This window comes from Notamacropus eugenii, chromosome 7 (assembly GCF_028372415.1).
Source record: "Notamacropus eugenii isolate mMacEug1 chromosome 7, mMacEug1.pri_v2, whole genome shotgun sequence".
Taxonomy (NCBI): domain Eukaryota; kingdom Metazoa; phylum Chordata; class Mammalia; order Diprotodontia; family Macropodidae; genus Notamacropus; species Notamacropus eugenii.
Genome location: NC_092878.1, coordinates 64757057 through 64763056, shown reverse-complemented (window position 1 = coordinate 64763056; position 6000 = coordinate 64757057).

Genomic DNA, 6000 nt, shown 5'->3' with positions numbered 1-6000 from the left:
TGACAAGCACATGCGAAGAGAAAACGTAAGTATAGCTTTTTGCAGACAATATGATGGTATATTTAGAGAACCTTAGAGATTCAATTAAAATTAGTTTAAATAATAATTTCAGCAAAGCAGCATGGCATAAAATAAAATCACACAAATCACTAGCTTTTCTATATATTACCAACAAATAAAAGAAGGAAGAAATAGAAAGAGAAATTCCATTTAATATTACTACAGATATGTGATACAACAAGAGATAAGCCTAAGAAATGGCAGAGATATTTTTGCTCATAGTTGGGCCCTGACAATATTTTTAAAAAAGATACTGTAAAGCCAATCACAGACAGCACACCTCAGGACTGCTGCTGCAAATGATTTAAAGGGTCTAATCTCATAATATAATGAACTTCTATTCAGCAACAAAGTAAGCATTGTTTAAAGTAAAGCATTCATGGCAACAGCCTTAAATAAAACACATCATTCGATTAGTATATGTCTCATCATTCAATCAATGTCAGGTATCCAAGTGAAAATAGCAATGTCCCTTAGTAAAATATATACAATCAATATCAAGTATCCAAGTAAAGTCCTTTTTCAAAGTACTACACCATCTACCCCTAGGTCTTGTAACTACAATCTTCTATATCAATATCAAGTGCCCAAATAAAGTCCCCTTTCAAAGAACCACACCATCCACCCCTAGGTCACTGTAAGAACATTCTTAATATCAAATGTCCAGGTAAAGTCCTCTTTCATTTTAACCTTAGGTTGGCCTGTAAGTCCTAGGGCTCTTCCTCTGTGGGCTGACCACTTCTGATTCTCTCCTGGATTCACATGTATGCAGTTCTCTGTTCCTACCCCATGTCTCAGCTCATGAGGACTTCTCCACTCCATAGCTTCTGTCTCTGAGAAAACATTAACAACAACACCAACACAGCACCCGCATCATTATCTCAATTCACTCATAAAGATCAACAGACAGGACTTTGGTCTGGGAAATCAACACAGATCAATGGAGAGGGCTTCCTCCTGGCTCTCAGAGGTCTTCCTCTCAGCTCTCTTCTTCTCAATGCTGACTCACCCCTTCATTGCTGGTTCTCTTCACATCTGCCTCTCTCAGCTCTGGATTTCTTTATATATAGTTCTAGTCATCATTTGATTGACTAGAGCCCACATGTATCTTATTGGTTAGAGCCTACTTGAACATGTCTGATTGGTCAAAACTCTCTCTATGGTATACATATATATATATATATATATATATATATATATATATATATATATATACTGTTTCTAGTTAAAGACTCTTGATTAATCAAAGGCAAGATTCAATCAGAAGCACTTGATTATCTAAAACAAAAGCAACAAAGGATCCTACTTTGCTTATCATTACAGATACCACCTAAATAAATTTATTCATTGTTGAAACAATTAAAATCCCAAATGGTTACTTAACTGAGCTAGAAAATAAATAAATCTGAAGGAACAAAAAAGTAATGAATCTCAAGGGAAATACTGGAAAATAATTGGAAGAAAGGGAGCCTAGCAGTACTAGATCTCAAATCATGCAATACAGCAGTAAAACTATTTGGTGCTAATTAAAAAGTAGAAAAGTTAATCAGTGAAAAAAGAATAAAAATGCAATATCCAGAGGTAAATGAACATAGTACTATAGTGTTTAATGAACCCAAAGATTCAAGTTACTCACCATTCAACAGAAAACCCTGGGAAATCTAGAATACAGTCTGACGAAATTTAAGTTCAGACAAAAATCTCATACTATATATGTCAGTAAGTTCTAAATCAACGTATTATTTAGGTTAGGGATTACTTATATATGGATACATATATATGTGTGTGTATATATATGTTGGCATGTACATCCATACATCCATATCTGTCACAGACTCTTTTGGTCTAGACACTTCATAATGTTTTTAAATGCATAAAATAAAATACTCTGGGTTACAAATTAAATCAGTTATATGTGCAAATAGGCTTGCTTTTGCATGCCCAGATCACCAGACATGGGAGTACTTTGCTTCCAGAATTTCCGTACAATGTAGATATAAGTAGTTTTCGATTCTCTATATGGTCAGATTGTGTCTTTAAAGTTGGTTTAGACTGAGGCCACCATAATCTTTCAAATGCTCTCTTTCTTGCTGTGACCATAATGTAAAGATGATGCTCCATGAACCTTGAAGGAAAATATCCTGCCTCTTCTCTCACTTCCATACCCCAGCTCTGAGAAATGGGCCAAGGTTTCTGTTTCTTTTCTTTTATAATTGTCCCTTTCAATTTTAGATATGAGAGGTGATTACAAGTGGGACATTGTAGCCAGTCAGCTTGGCATGGAAGTTTGAAGAAGTCAGGGTGTTTGAGACTTGAGCCTAAGGTGAGATTTGGACTTGAAACTTAGGACTGTGCTCTACAAAACTGAGCTAAGCTATGAAACTGTTCCTCTTCCCCTCTCCAGAGATGGAGGTAGTTCAGGGTGATGAATTAAGCTCTGCATGTTATGGGAGTAAATTTGTATAATTGTGATCATATCTTTGAAATAAATATTTCTTGGTAGATGCCAGCTCAGCGTGCAGCATGCAGACACCCAGTATGGCAATGGAACAGACTTCAGGATGCTACCAGCAGCAGTTCCCAGATTGCTCAATCCACAAATGCCACAAACAGCTTCAAAGGTCAGTGGAAGGGCCCCTTCACCCAGGAGAGGGGAGCCCAGACTGGACTTCCAGCAGCAGGGTCTTCAACAGCAGCTGCCATTTTTGGAGGTCTCTGCCTAAAGCCCCTGGGCAAATTGAATGCTCCATCTGAATCTCAGCCCTGAGTGGCAGCCCTGGGAGATCTCCCCCTAAAGAGCCCCTGGGAGAATTGAGCCACTGATCTGATTCTCAGCCCTGAGCTACACCCAGGGTTAAGGAGGAGCACTGGCAGTAGAGCTGGAGGCAGTTGTGGTAAGAGAATTCCAATTGCAGATTCTGGGCAGAAAAGTTTTTGGTTGCTCCCAGACCAGTGTGCAGGCCAGGAGAAGAGTAAACTCCTCTCCCTTGATTGTGCCACCTTGTAGGAACTGAGAACTTACAGGTCCCCAGAGTATACCCTCCTCTTGACAAAGGACTCAAAAGTCAAATAACTGGCTAGGAAAATGCCCCCAAAAGGGAGAAAAATAAGAAGATAGAAGGTTATTTTCTTGGTGAACAGGTATTTTCTCCCATCCTTTCAGATGAGGAAGAACAAAGCTTAACATCAGAGTAAGTCAAGGCTTCCACATCTAAAACCTCCAAAATAAATATGTGATGGTCTCAGGCAATGGAAGAGCTCAAAAAGGATTTTGAAAATCATGTAAGAGAAGTGGAGGAAAAATTGGGAAGAGAAATGAGAATGATGCAAGAAAATCATGAAAAGTGAGTCAACAGTTTGCTAAAGGAGACTCAAAAAATGCTGAAGAAAACAGCACCTTTAAAAATAGACTAACTCAATTGGCAAAAGAGGTCCAAAAAACCAATGAGGAAAAAGATGTGTTAAAAAGCAGAATTAGCCAAATGGAAAGGGAGGGTCAAAAGCTCACTGAAGAAAATAATTATTTAAAAATAAGAATGGAGCAGATAGAAGCTAATGACTTTATGAGAAACTGAGAAATTACAAAACAAAACAAAAAGAATGAAAAAATTGAAGATAATGTGAAATATCTCATTGGAAAAACAACTTACCTGGAAATTGGATCTGGGAGAGACAATTTAAAAATTATGGGACTACCTGAAAGCCATGATCAAAAAAAGAGCTTAGACATCATCTTTCATGAAATTATCAAAGAAAACTACCCTGATATTTTAGAACCACAGGGCAAAATAAATATTGAAAAAAATCCACAAAAATAAATATTGAAAGAATAAATATTGAAGGAGACTGAAAAAGGGAAACTCCTAGGAATATTGTAGTCAAATTCCAGAGTTCCCAGGTCAAGGAGAAAATATTGCAAGCAGCTAGAAACAATTCGAGTATTGTGGAAATACAGTCAGGATAACACGATATCTGGCAGCTTCTACATTAAAGGATTGAAGGGCTTGGAATATGATTTTCCAGAAGTCCAAAAAACTGGGATTAAAACCAAGAATAGCTTACCCAGCAAAGCTGAGTATAATAGTTCAGGGAAAAAATGGTCATTCAATTAAATAGAGGACTTTCAAGCATTCTTGATGAAAAGACCAGAACTGAACAGAAAATTTGACTTTCAAACACAAGAATTAAAAGAAGCATGAAAAGGTAAATAGGAAAGAGAAATCATAAAGGAATTTCTAAAGTTGAAATGTTTACATTCTTATGTGGAAAGATAATATTTGTAACTTGAGACTTTTCTCACTATTTAGGTATTTGGAGGGATTACATATACACACACACATACACAGAACAGGATGAATTGAATAAGAAGGAATGATACTGAAAGAAAAATAAAATTGAAGGTGAGAGGAATGTATTGGGAGGAGAAAGGGAGAAATGAAATGGGGCAAATTATCTGTCATAAAGAAGGCAAGAAAAAGCTTTTTCTGTGGAGAAGAAAAGGGAGGAAGTGAGAGGGAAAAAGGGAAGCTCACTCTCTTCACATTTGGCTTGAGGGAATGGCATGCTCACTCAGTGTGGTATGAAAGTATATCTTGCACTACAGAAGGGTATGGGAGAAGGGGACAGGTAGGGTGAGAGGGATGATAGAAGGGAGAGCAAATGGGAGGAGGGAGTAATCAGAAGTAAACACTTTTGGGGAGGGACAAGGTCAGAAGAGAGAATAGAATAAATGGGGGGCAAGATGGGATGGAGGGAAATATAGTTAGTCTTACACAACATGACTATTATAGAAGTCTTTTGCAAGACTACATATATACAGCCTATATTGAATTGCCTGCCTTCTCAGTGGGGATGGGTGGGGAGGGAGGAAGGGATAGAAGTGGGAATTCAGCGTATTAGAAACGAATGTTGACAATTGTTTTTGCATACAACTGGGGAATAAGAAATACAGGTAATGGGGTATAGAAATCTATCTTGCCCTACAAGAAAAGAGAAAAGAAGGGAATAAGGGAAGTGAGGGATGTGATAGAAGGGAGGACATATTGAGGTATGGGGTAATCAGAATACAAGGTGTTATGGGGTGGGGAGGAGGGGAGAGATGGGGAGAAACTTTGGAAATCAAAATTTTGTGGAAATGAATGTTGAAAACTAAAAATAAATAAATTTTAAAAAAAGAAATATTTCTTGAAAATTAAAACAAATCTGAGGTACCACATCACACTTATCAGATTGGTTAACATAATAAAACAGGAAAATGGTAAATGTTGGAGAAGATGTAGAAAAAATGGGACATTAATGCATTGTTGGTGCAGTTGTGAACTGATCCAACCATTCTGGAGAGCAAAGGGATTACAAAGCAAAGGTCAGGGATTACATATGTGTGTATACTTATTCTGTGTATATATGTGTGTGTATTTGTGTGTGCATATATATATGTGTGTGTGTGTATGTATGTGTATACCTGTGCATACCCTTTGACCCAGCAATACTACTTCTAGGTCTGTATCCCAAAAAGATTACAAAAATGAGGAAAAGCCCCACATGTACAAAAATATTTATAATAGCTCTCTTTGTGATGGCCAAGAATTGGAAATTGAGGAGATGTCCATCAATTGGTGAATGACTGGACAAGTTGTGGAATATTTATTGTAATGGAATAATACTATTGTGGTATAAGAAATGATGAGCAGAATGGTTGGATAAGTTCTAATTCTTCTTTAAAACATGACCAATGTGGAAATATGTTTAAAATGATTGTACATGTATACCTATATCAGATTGCATGCTGTCTTGGGGAGGGGAAAGTGGAGAGAGGAGGAGAAAATTTAGAAGTCAGAAATCTTGTAGAAGTGAATGTTAAAAACTAAAAACAAATGAATAAAAAATTTTTAAAAGAAGAAAAAGAAAAAAAAGAGATCGACAGCCTAAGTACTGTCCTGA